Source organism: Anabrus simplex, chromosome 4, assembly GCF_040414725.1.
Source record: "Anabrus simplex isolate iqAnaSimp1 chromosome 4, ASM4041472v1, whole genome shotgun sequence".
Classification (NCBI taxonomy): Eukaryota; Metazoa; Arthropoda; class Insecta; order Orthoptera; family Tettigoniidae; genus Anabrus; species Anabrus simplex.
Window position 1 is genome coordinate 704,907 of NC_090268.1, and position 12,443 is coordinate 717,349.

Sequence of the window (12,443 nt, forward strand, 5' to 3'; positions counted from 1 at the left end):
AGTGCCTGACTGCCGTGTAGTACTGAGTGGAGTACAGTGCCTGTACTGCCGTGTAGTCCCGAGTGAAGTACATTGCCTGTACTGCCGTGTAGTACTGAGTGGAATACTGTGTGTATAGTGTCGTGCAGTACCGAGTGGAGTACAGTGCCTGTACTGCCGTGTAGTACTGAGTGGAGTACAGTGCCTGTACTGCCGTGTAGTCCCGAGTGGAGTACAGTGCCTGTACTGCCGTGTAGTACTGATTGCAGTAATAGTGCCTGTACTGCCGTGTAGTACTGAGTGGAGTACTGTGTGTATAGTGCCGTGTAGTACCGAGTGGAGTACAGTGGGTGTACTGCCGTGTAGTACTGAGTGGAGTACAGTGCCTGTACTGTCGTGTAGTACTGAGTGGAGTACAGTGCCTGTACTGCCGTGTAGTACTGAGCGGAGAACTGTGTGTATAGTGCCGTGTAGTACCGAGTGGATTACAGTGCCTGTACTGCCGTGTAGTACTGAGTGGAGTACAGTGCCTGTACTGCCGTGTAGTACTGAGTGGAGTACAGTGCCTGTACTGCCGTGTAGTCCCGAGTGGAGTACAGTGCCTGTACTTCCGTGTAGTACTGAGTGAAGTACTGGGTGTATAGTGCCGTGTAGTAACGAGTGGAGTACAGTGCCTGTATTGCCGTGTAGTACTGAGTGGAATACAGTGCCTCTACTGCCGTGTAGTACTGAGTGGAGTACAGTGCCTGTACTTCCGTGTAGTCCCGAATGGGGTACTCTGTGTATAGTGCCGTGTAGTACCGAGTGGAGTACCGTGCCTGTACTGCCGTGTAGTACCGAGTGGAGTACTGTGTGTATATAGTGCCGTGTAGAACCGATTGGAGTACAGTGCCTCTACTGCCGTGTAGTACTGAGTGGAGTACAGTGCCTGTAATGCCGTGTAGTACCGAGTGGAGTACTGTGTGTATAGTGCCGTGTAGTACCGAGTGGAGTACAGTGCCTGTACTGCCGAGTAGGACTGAGTGGAGTACAGTGCCTGTACTGCCGTGTAGTCCCGAGTGGAGTAGAGTGCCTGTACTACCGTGTAGTACTGAGTGGAGTACTGTTTGTATAGTGCCGTGTAGTACCGAGTGGAGTACATTGCCTGTACTGCCGTGTAGTCCCGAGTGGAGTACGGTGCATGTACTGTCGTGTAGTACCGAGTGGAGTACAGTGCTTGTACTGCCGTGTAGTACTGAGTGGAGTACAGTGCATGTACTGCCGTGTAGTACCGAGTGGAGTACTGTTTGTATAGTGCCGTGTAGTACCGAGTGGAGTACAGTGCATGCACTGCCGTGTAGTACCGACTGGAGTACTGTGTGTATAGCGCGGTGTAGTACCGAGTGGAGTACAGTGCATGTACTGCCGTGTAGTACCGAGTGCAGTACTGTGTGTATAGTGCAGTGTAGTACCGTGTGGAGTACGGTGCCTGTATTGCCGTGTAGTACCGAGTGGAGTACTGTGTGTATAGTGCCGTGTAGTACCGAGTGGAGTACAGTGCCTGTACTGCCGTGTAGTACTGAGTGGTGTACAGTGCCTGTACTGCCGTGTAGTCCCGAGTGGAGTACAGTGCCTGTACTGCCGTGTAGTAGTGAGTGGAGTACTGTGCCTGTACTGCCGTGTAGTACTGAGTGGAGTACTGTGACTGTACTGCCGTGTAGTACCGAGTGGAGTACAGTGGGTGTACTGCCGTGTAGTACTGAGTGGAGTACAGTGCCTATACTGCCGTGTAGTACTGAGTGGGGTACAGTGCCTGTACTGCCGTGTAGTCCCGAGTGGAGTACAGTGCCTGTACTGCCGTGTAGTACTGAGTGGAGTACAGTGCCTGTACTGCCGTCTAGTACTGAGTGGAGTACAGTGCCTGTACTGCCGTGTAGTCCCGAGAGGAGTACAATGCCTGTACTGCCGTGTAGTACTGAGTGGAGTACTGTGTGTATAGTGCCGTGTAGTACCGAGTGGAGTACAGTGCCTGTACTGCCGTGTACTACTGAGTGGAGTACAGTGCCTGTAATGCCGTGTAGTACCGAGTGAAGTACTGTGTGTATAGTGCCGTTAGTACCGAGTGTAATACAGTGCCTCTACTGCCGTGTAGTACTGAGTGGAGTACAGTGCCTGTACTGCCGTGTAGTCCCGAGTGGAGTACAGTGCCTGTACTGCCGTGCAGTACTGATTGGAGTACAGTGCCTGTACTGCCGTGTAGTGCCGAGTGGAGTACAGTGCTTGCACTGCCGTGTAGTACTGAGTGAAGTACAGTGCCTGTACTGCCGTGTAGTGCCGAGTGGAGTACAGTGCTTGCACTGCCGTGTAGTACTGAGTGGAGTACAGTGCATGTACTGCCGTGTAGTACCGAGTGGAGTACAGTGCCTGTACTGCCGTGTAGTCCCGAGTGGATTAATGTGTGTATAGTGCAGTGTAGTACTGAGTGGAGTACTGTGTGTATAGTCCCGTGTAGTACTGAGTGGAGTACAGTGCCTGTACTGCCGTGTAGTACCGATTGTAGTACTGTGTGAATACTGCCGTCTAGTACTGAGTGGAGTACAGTGCCTGTACTGCCGTGTAGTACTGGGTGGAATACAGTGCCTGTAGTGCCGTGTAGTCCCGAGTGGAGTACAGTGTGTATAGTGCAGTGTAGTACTGAGTGGAGTACAGTGCATGTACTGCCGTGTAGTACCGAGTGGTGTACTGTGTGTATAGTGCCGTGTGGTACCGAGTGGAGTACCATGCTTGTACTGCCGTATAGTACCGAGTGGAGTACTGTGTGTATAGTGCCGTGTAGTACCGAGTGTAGTACAGTGCCTGTACTGCGTGTAGTACCGAGTGGAGTACAGTGCCTGCACTGCGTGTAGTACCGAGTGGAGTAGAGTGTGTATAGTGCCGTCTAGTACCGAGTGGAGTACAGTGTGTATAGTGCCGTGTAGTACTGAGTGGAGTACAGGGCCTGTACTGCCGTGTAGTACCGAGTGGAGTACAGTGTGTATAGTGCCGTGTAGTACTGAGTGGAGTACAGTGCCTGTACTGCCGTGTAGTACTGAGTGGGGTACAGTGCCTGTACTGCCGTGTAGAACAGAGTGGGGGACTGTGTGTGTATACTGCCGTGTAGTACTGAGTATAGTACAGTGCCTGTACTGCCATGTAGTACCGAGTGGAGTACTGTGTGTATACTGCCGTGTAGTACTGAGTGGAGTACAGTACCTGTACTGCCGTGTAGTACCGAGTGGGGGACTGTGTGTATACTGCCGTGTAGTAATGGGTTGGAGTACAGTGCCTGTACTGCCATGCAGTACCGAGTGGGGGACTGTGTGTATACTGCCGTGTAGTACTGAGTGGAGTACAGTGCCTGTACTGCCGTGTAGTACCGAGTGGGGGACAGTGTGTATACTGCCGTGTAGTACTGAGTGGAGTACTGTGTGTATAGTGCAGTGTAGTGCTGAGTGGAGTACAGTGCCTGTACTGCCGTGTAGTACCGAGTGCAGTACCGTGTGTATAGTGCAGTGTAGTGCTGAGTGGAGTACAGTACCTGTCATGCCTTAGTACTGAGTATAGTACAGTGCCTGTACTGCCGTGTAGTACCGAGTGGGGGACTGTGTGTATACTGCCGTGTAGTACTGAGTGGAGTACAGTACCTGTACTTCCGAGTAGTCCCGAGTGGAGTACTGTGTGTATAGTGCAGTGTAGTGCTGAGTGGAGTATAGTACCTGTACCGCCGTGTAGTACCGAGTGGGGGACTGTGTGTATACTGCGTGTAGTACTGAGTGGAGTACAGTCCCTGTACTGCCGTGTAGTACCGAGTGGGGGACTGTGTATATACTGCCGTGTAGTACTGAGTGCAGTACATTGCCTGTACTGCCGTGTAGTCCCGAGTGGAGTACTGTGAGCATACTGCCGTGTAGTACTGAATGGAGTACAGTCCCTGTACTGCCGAGTAGTCCCGAGTGGAGTACAGTGTGTATAGTGCAGTGTAGTACTGAGTGGAGTACTGTGTGCATACTGCCGTGGAGTACTGAGTGGAGTACAGTGCCTGTACTGCCATGTAGTCCCGAGTGGAGTACTGTGTGTATACTGCCGTGTAGTACCGAGTGGAGTACAGTGCCTGTACTGCCGTGTAGTACCGAGTGGTGTACTGTGTGTATAGTGCCGTGTAGTACCGAGTGGAGTACTGTGTGCATAGTGCCGTGTAGTACTGAGTGGAGTACAGTGCCTGTACTGCCGTGTAGTACCGAGTGGAGTACTGTGTGTATAGTGCCGTGTAGTACCGAGTGGAGTACAGCGCATGTACTGTCGTGTATTACCGAGTGGAGTACTGTGTGTATAGTGCGGTGTAATACCGAGTGGAGTACAGTGCATGTACTGCCGTGTAGTACCGAGTGGAGTACTGTGTGTATAGTGCCGTGTAGTACCGAGTGGAGTACATTGCCTGTATTGCTGTGTAGTACCGAGTGGAGTACTGTGTGCATACTGCCGTGTAGTACTGAGTGGAGTACAGTACCTGTACTGCCGTGTAGTACCGAGTGGAGTACTGTGTGTATAGTGCCGTGTAGTACCGAGTGGAGTACAGTGCCTGTACTGCCGTGTAGTCCCGAGTGGAGTACGGTGCATGTACTGTCGTGTAGTACCGAGTGGAGTACAGTGCTTGTACTGCCGTGTACTACTGAGTGGAGTACAGTGCATGTACTGCCGTGTAGTACCGAGTGGAGTACAGTGCCTGTACTACCGTGTAGTACTGAGTGGAGTACTGTTTGTATAGTGCCGTGTAGTACCGAGTGGAGTACATTGCCTGTACTGCCGTGTAGTCCCGAGTGGAGTACGGTGCATGTACTGTCGTGTAGTACCGAGTGGACTACAGTGCTTGTACTGCCGTGTAGTACTGAGTGGAGTACAGTGCATGTACTGCCGTGTAGTACCGAGTGGAGTACTGTTTGTATAGTGCCGTGTAGTACCGAGTGGAGTACAGTGCATGCACTGCCGTGTAGTACCGACTGGAGTACTGTGTGTATAGCGCGGTGTAGTACCGAGTGGAGTACAGTGCATGTACTGCCGTGTAGTACCGAGTGCAGTACTGTGTGTATAGTGCAGTGTAGTACCGTGTGGAGTACGGTGCCTGTATTGCCGTGTAGTGCCGAGTGGAGTACAGTGCTTGCACTGCCGTGTAGTACTGAGTGAAGTACAGTGCCTGTACTGCCGTGTAGTGCCGAGTGGAGTACTGTGTGTATAGTGCAGTGTAGTACTGAGTGGAGTACAGTGCATGTACTGCCGTGTAGTACCGAGTGGAGTACAGTGCCTGTACTGCCGTGTAGTCCCGAGTGGATTAATGTGTGTATAGTGCAGTGTAGTACTGAGTGGAGTACTGTGTGTATAGTCCCGTGTAGTACTGAGTGGAGTACAGTGCCTGTACTGCCGTGTAGTACCGATTGTAGTACTGTGTGAATACTGCCGTCTAGTACTGAGTGGAGTACAGTGCCTGTACTGCCGTGTAGTACTGGGTGGAATACAGTGCCTGTACTGCCGTGTAGTCCCGAGTGGAGTACAGTGTGTATAGTGCAGTGTAGTACTGAGTGGAGTACAGTGCATGTACTGCCGTGTAGTACCGAGTGGTGTACTGTGTGTATAGTGCCGTGTGGTACCGAGTGGAGTACCATGCCTGTACTGCCGTGTAGTACCGAGTGGAGTACTGTGTGTATAGTGCCGTGTAGTACCGAGTGTAGTACAGTGCCTGTACTGCGTGTAGTACCGAGTGGAGTACAGTGCCTGCACTGCGTGTAGTACCGAGTGGAGTACAGTGTGTATAGTGCCGTCTAGTACCGAGTGGAGTACAGTGTGTATAGTGCCGTGTAGTACTGAGTGGAGTACAGGGCCTGTACTGCCGTGTAGAACAGAGTGGGGGACTGTGTGTGTATACTGCCGTGTAGTACTGAGTATAGTACAGTGCCTGTACTGCCATGTAGTACCGAGTGGAGTACTGTGTGTATACTGCCGTGTAGTACTGAGTGGAGTACAGTACCTGTACTGCCGTGTAGTACCGAGTGGGGGACTGTGTGTATACTGCCGTGTAGTAATGGGTTGGAGTACAGTGCCTGTACTGCCATGCAGTACCGAGTGGGGGACTGTGTGTATACTGCCGTGTAGTACTGAGTGGAGTACAGTGCCTGTACTGCCGTGTAGTACCGAGTGGGGGACTGTGTGTATACTGCCGTGTAGTACTGAGTGGAGTACTGTGTGTATAGTGCAGTGTAGTGCTGAGTGGAGTACAGTGCCTGTACTGCCGTGTAGTACCGAGTGCAGTACCGTGTGTATAGTGCAGTGTAGTGCTGAGTGGAGTACAGTACCTGTCATGCCTTAGTACTGAGTATAGTACAGTGCCTGTACTGCCGTGTAGTACCGAGTGGGGGACTGTGTGTATACTGCCGTGTAGTACTGAGTGGAGTACAGTACCTGTACTTCCGAGTAGTCCCGAGTGGAGTACTGTGTGTATAGTGCAGTGTAGTGCTGAGTGGAGTATAGTACCTGTACCGCCGTGTAGTACCGAGTGGGGGACTGTGTGTATACTGCGTGTAGTACTGAGTGGAGTACAGTCCCTGTACTGCCGTGTAGTACCGAGTGGGGGACTGTGTATATACTGCCGTGTAGTACTGAGTGCAGTACATTGCCTGTACTGCCGTGTAGTCCCGAGTGGAGTACTGTGAGCATACTGCCGTGTAGTACTGAATGGAGTACAGTCCCTGTACTGCCGAGTAGTCCCGAGTGGAGTACAGTGTGTATAGTGCAGTGTAGTACTGAGTGGAGTACTGTGTGCATACTGCCGTGGAGTACTGAGTGGAGTACAGTGCCTGTACTGCCATGTAGTCCCGAGTGGAGTACTATGTGTATACTGCCGTGTAGTACCGAGTGGAGTACAGTGCCTGTACTGCCGTGTAGTACCGAGTGGTGTACTGTGTGTATAGTGCCGTGTAGTACCGAGTGGAGTACTGTGTGCATAGTGCCGTGTAGTACTGAGTGGAGTACAGTGCCTGTACTGCCGTGTAGTACCGAGTGGAGTACTGTGTGTATAGTGCCGTGTAGTACCGAGTGGAGTACAGCGCATGTACTGTCGTGTATTACCGAGTGGAGTACTGTGTGTATAGTGCGGTGTAATACCGAGTGGAGTACAGTGCATGTACTGCCGTGTAGTACCGAGTGGAGTACTGTGTGTATAGTGCCGTGTAGTACCGAGTGGAGTACATTGCCTGTATTGCTGTGTAGTACCGAGTGGAGTACTGTGTGCATACTGCCGTGTAGTACTGAGTGGAGTACAGTACCTGTACTGCCGTGTAGTACCGAGTGGAGTACTGTGTGTATAGTGCCGTGTAGTACCGAGTGGAGTACAGTGCCTGTACTGCCGTGTAGTACTGTGTGGAGTACAGTGCCTGAACTGCCGTGTAGTACTGAGTGGAGTACAGTGCCTCTACTGCCGTGTAGTCCCGAATGGAGTACTGTGTGTATAGTGCCGTGTAGTACCGAATGGAGTACAGTGCCTGTACTGCCGTGTAGTACTGAGTGGGGTACTGTGTGTATAGTGCTGTGTAGTATTGAGTGGAGTACAGTGCCTGTACTGCCGTGTAGTACCGAGTGGAGTACAGTGCCTGTACTGCCGTGTAGGACTGAGTGGAGGACAGTGCCTGTACTGCCGTGTAGTCCCGAGTGGAGTACAGTGCCTGTACTGCCGTGTAGTACATAGTGGAGTACAGTGCCTCTACTGCCGTGTAGTCCCGAATGGAGTACTGTGTGTATAGTGCCGTGTAGTACCGAATGGAGTACAGTGCCTGTACTGCCGTGTAGTACTGAGTGGGGTACTGTGTGTATAGTGCCGTGTAGTACCGAGTGGAGTACAGTGCCTGTACTGCCGTGTAGTAGTGAGTGGAGTACAGTGCCTGTAATGCCGTGTAGTCCCGAATGGAGTACTGTGTGCATAGTGCCGTGTAGTACCGAGTGGAGTACAGTGCCTGTACTGCCGTGTAGTACTGAGTGGAGTACAGTGCCTGTACTGCCATGTAGTCCCGAGTGGAGTACTGTGTGTATAGTGCCGTGTAGTACTGAGTGGAGTACTGTACCTGTACTGCCGTGTAGTACTGAGTGGAGTACAGGGCCTGTACTGCCGTGTAGTCCCGAGTGGAGTACTGTGTGTATAGTGCAGTGTAGTACTGAGTGGTGTACTGTACCTGTACTGCCGTGTAGTACTAAGTGGAGTACAGTGCCTCTACTGCCGTGTAGTACTGGGTGGAGTACAGTGCCTGTACTGCCGTGTAGTACCGAGTGGGGGACTGTGTGTATACTGCCGTGTAGTTCCGAGTGGAGTACAGTGCCTGTACTTCCGTGTAGTACCGAGTGGAATACTGTGTGTATAGTGCCGTGTAGTACCGAGTGGAGTACTGTGTGCATACTGCCGTGCAGTACTGAGTGAGGTACATTGCCTGTACTTCCGTGTAGTACCGAGTGGAATACTGTGTGTATACTGCCGTGTAGTACCGAGTGGAGTACAGTGCCTGTACTGCCGAGCAGTCCCGAGTGGAGTACTGTGTCTGTAGTGCAGTGTAGTGCTGAGTGGAGTACAGTACCTGTACTGCCGTGTAGTGCCGAATGGGGAACAGTGTGTATACTGCCGTTTAGTACTGAGTGGATTACAGTGCCTGTACTGCCGTGTAGTACCGAGTGGGGGACTGTGTGTATATTGCCGTGTAGTACTGAGTGGAGTACAGTGCCTGTACTGCCGTGTAGTCCCGAGTGGAGTACTGTGTGCATACTGCCGTGTAGTACTGAGTGGAGCACAGTCCCTGTACTGGCGAGTAGTCCCGAGTTTAGTACAGTGTGTATAGTGCAGTGTAGTACTGAGTGGAGTACTGTGTGTATAGTGCGGTGTAGTACTGAGTGGAGTACAGTGCCTGTACTGCCGTGTAGTACCGAGTGGGGGAATGTGTGTATACCGCCGTGTAGTACTGAGTGGAGTACAGTGTGTATAGTGCTGTGTAGTACCGAGTGGGGGACTGTGTGCATACTACCGTGTAGTACTGAGTGGAGTACTGTGTGTATACTGCCGTGTAGTACCGAGTGGAGTACAGTGCCTGTACTGCCGTGTAGTACCGAGTGGAGTACTCTGTGTATAGTGCCGTGTAGTGCCGAGTGGAGTACTCTGTGCATACTGCCGTGTAGTACTGAGTGGAGTACAGTGCCTGTACTGCCGTGTAGTACCGAGTGGAGTACTGTGTGTATAGTGCCGTGTAGTACCGAGTGGAGTACAGTGCATGTACTGCCGTGTAGTACCGAGTGGAGTACTGTGTGTATAGTGCGGTGTAGTACCGAGTGGAGTACAGTGCATGTACTGCCGTGTAGTACCGAGTGGAGTACTGTGTGTATACTGCCGTGTAGTACCGAATGGAGTACAGTGCCTGTACTGCCGTGTAGTACCGAGTGGAGTACTGTGTGTATAGTGCGGTGTAGTACCGAGTGGAGTACTGTGTGCATACTGCCGTGTAGTACTGAGTGGAGTACAGTACCTCTACTGCCGTGTAGTACCGGGTGGAGTACTGTGTGTATAGTGCCGTGTAGTACCGAGTGGAGTACAGTGCCTGTACTGCCGTGTAGTTCTGAGTGGAGTACAGTGCCTGTACTGCCGTGTAGTCCCGAGTGGAGTACAGTGCCTGTACTGCCTTGTAGTAGTGAGTGGAGTACTGTGCCTGTACTGCCGTGTAGTACTCAGTGGAGTACTGTGTGTATAGTGCCGTGTAGTACCGAGTGGAGTACAGTGCCTGTACTGCCGTGTAGTACTGAGTGGAGCACAGTGCCTGTACTGCCGTGTAGTACTGAGTGGAGTACAGTTCCTGTACTGCCGTGTAGTCCCGAGTGGAGTACAGTGCCTGTACTGCCGTGTAGTACTGATTGGAGTACCGTGCCTGTACTGCCGTGTAGTCCCGAGTGGAGTACAGTGCCTGTACTTCCGTGTAGTACTGATTGGAGTACCGTGCCTGTACTGCCGTGTAGTACCGAGTGGAGTACATTGCTTGTACTGCCGTGTAGTACTGAGTGGAGTACAGTGCCTGTACTGTCGTGTAGTCCCGAGTGGAGTACTGTGTGTATAGTGCCGTGTAATACTGAGCGGAGTACAGTGCCTGTACTGCCGTGTAGCACTGAGTGGAGTACTGTGTGTATAGTGCCGTGTAGAACCGAGTGGAGTACAGTGCCTGTATTGCCGTGTAGTACTGAGTGGAGTACAGTGCCTGTAATGCCGTGTAGTACCGAGTGGAGTACTGTGTGTATAGTGCCGTGTAGTACCGAGTGGAGTACAGTGCCTGTACTGCCGTGTAGTACTGAGTGGAGTACAGTGCCTGTACTGCCGTGTAGTCCCGAGTGGAGTACAGTGCCTGTACTTCCGTGTAGTACTGATTGGAGTACCGTGCCTGTACTGCCGTGTAGTACCGAGTGGAGTACATTGCTTGTACTGCCGTGTAGTACTGAGTGGAGTACAGTGCCTGTACTGTCGTGTAGTCCCGAGTGGAGTACTGTGAGCATACTGCCGTGTAGTACCGAGTGGAGTACAGTGCCTGTACTGCCGTGTAGTACCGAGTGGTGTACTGTGTGTATAGTGCCGTGTAGTACCGAGTGGAGTACTGTGTGTATAGTGCAGTGTAGTGCTGAGTGGAGTATAGTACCTGTACCGCCGTGTAGTACCGAGTGGGGGACTGTGTGTATACTGCGTGTAGTACTGAGTGGAGTACAGTCCCTGTACTGCCGTGTAGTACCGAGTGGGGGACTGTGTATATACTGCCGTGTAGTACTGAGTGCAGTACATTGCCTGTACTGCCGTGTAGTCCCGAGTGGAGTACTGTGAGCATACTGCCGTGTAGTACTGAATGGAGTACAGTCCCTGTACTGCCGAGTAGTCCCGAGTGGAGTACAGTGTGTATAGTGCAGTGTAGTACTGAGTGGAGTACTGTGTGCATACTGCCGTGGAGTACTGAGTGGAGTACAGTGCCTGTACTGCCATGTAGTCCCGAGTGGAGTACTGTGTGTATACTGCCGTGTAGTACCGAGTGGAGTACAGTGCCTGTACTGCCGTGTATTACCGAGTGGTGTACTGTGTGTATAGTGCCGTGTAGTACCGATTGGAGTACTGTGTGCATAGTGCCGTGTAGTACTGAGTGGAGTACAGTGCCTGTACTGCCGTGTAGTACCGAGTGGAGTACTGTGTGTATAGTGCCGTGTAGTACCGAGTGGAGTACAGCGCATGTACTGTCGTGTATTACCGAGTGGAGTACTGTGTGTATAGTGCGGTGTAATACCGAGTGGAGTACAGTGCATGTACTGCCGTGTAGTACCGAGTGGAGTACTGTGTGTATAGTGCCGTGTAGTACCGAGTGGAGTACATTGCCTGTATTGCTGTGTAGTACCGAGTGGAGTACTGTGTGCATACTGCCGTGTAGTACTGAGTGGAGTACAGTACCTGTACTGCCGTGTAGTACCGAGTGGAGTACTGTGTGTATAGTGCCGTGTAGTACCGAGTGGAGTACAGTGCCTGTACTGCCGTGTAGTCCCGAGTGGAGTACGGTGCATGTACTGTCGTGTAGTACCGAGTGGAGTACAGTGCTTGTACTGCCGTGTACTACTGAGTGGAGTACAGTGCATGTACTGCCGTGTAGTACCGAGTGGAGTACAGTGCCTGTACTACCGTGTAGTACTGAGTGGAGTACTGTTTGTATAGTGCCGTGTAGTACCGAGTGGAGTACATTGCCTGTACTGCCGTGTAGTCCCGAGTGGAGTACGGTGCATGTACTGTCGTGTAGTACCGAGTGGACTACAGTGCTTGTACTGCCGTGTAGTACTGAGTGGAGTACAGTGCATGTACTGCCGTGTAGTACCGAGTGGAGTACTGTTTGTATAGTGCCGTGTAGTACCGAGTGGAGTACAGTGCATGCACTGCCGTGTAGTACCGACTGGAGTACTGTGTGTATAGCGCGGTGTAGTACCGAGTGGAGTACAGTGCATGTACTGCCGTGTAGTACCGAGTGCAGTACTGTGTGTATAGTGCAGTGTAGTACCGTGTGGAGTACGGTGCCTGTATTGCCGTGTAGTGCCGAGTGGAGTACAGTGCTTGCACTGCCGTGTAGTACTGAGTGAAGTACAGTGCCTGTACTGCCGTGTAGTGCCGAGTGGAGTACTGTGTGTATAGTGCAGTGTAGTACTGAGTGGAGTACAGTGCATGTACTGCCGTGTAGTACCGAGTGGAGTACAGTGCCTGTACTGCCGTGTAGTCCCGAGTGGATTAATGTGTGTATAGTGCAGTGTAGTACTGAGTGGAGTACTGTGTGTATAGTCCCGTGTAGTACTGAGTGGAGTACAGTGCCTGTACTGCCGTGTAGTACCGATTGTAGTACTGTGTGAATACTGCCGTCTAGTACTGA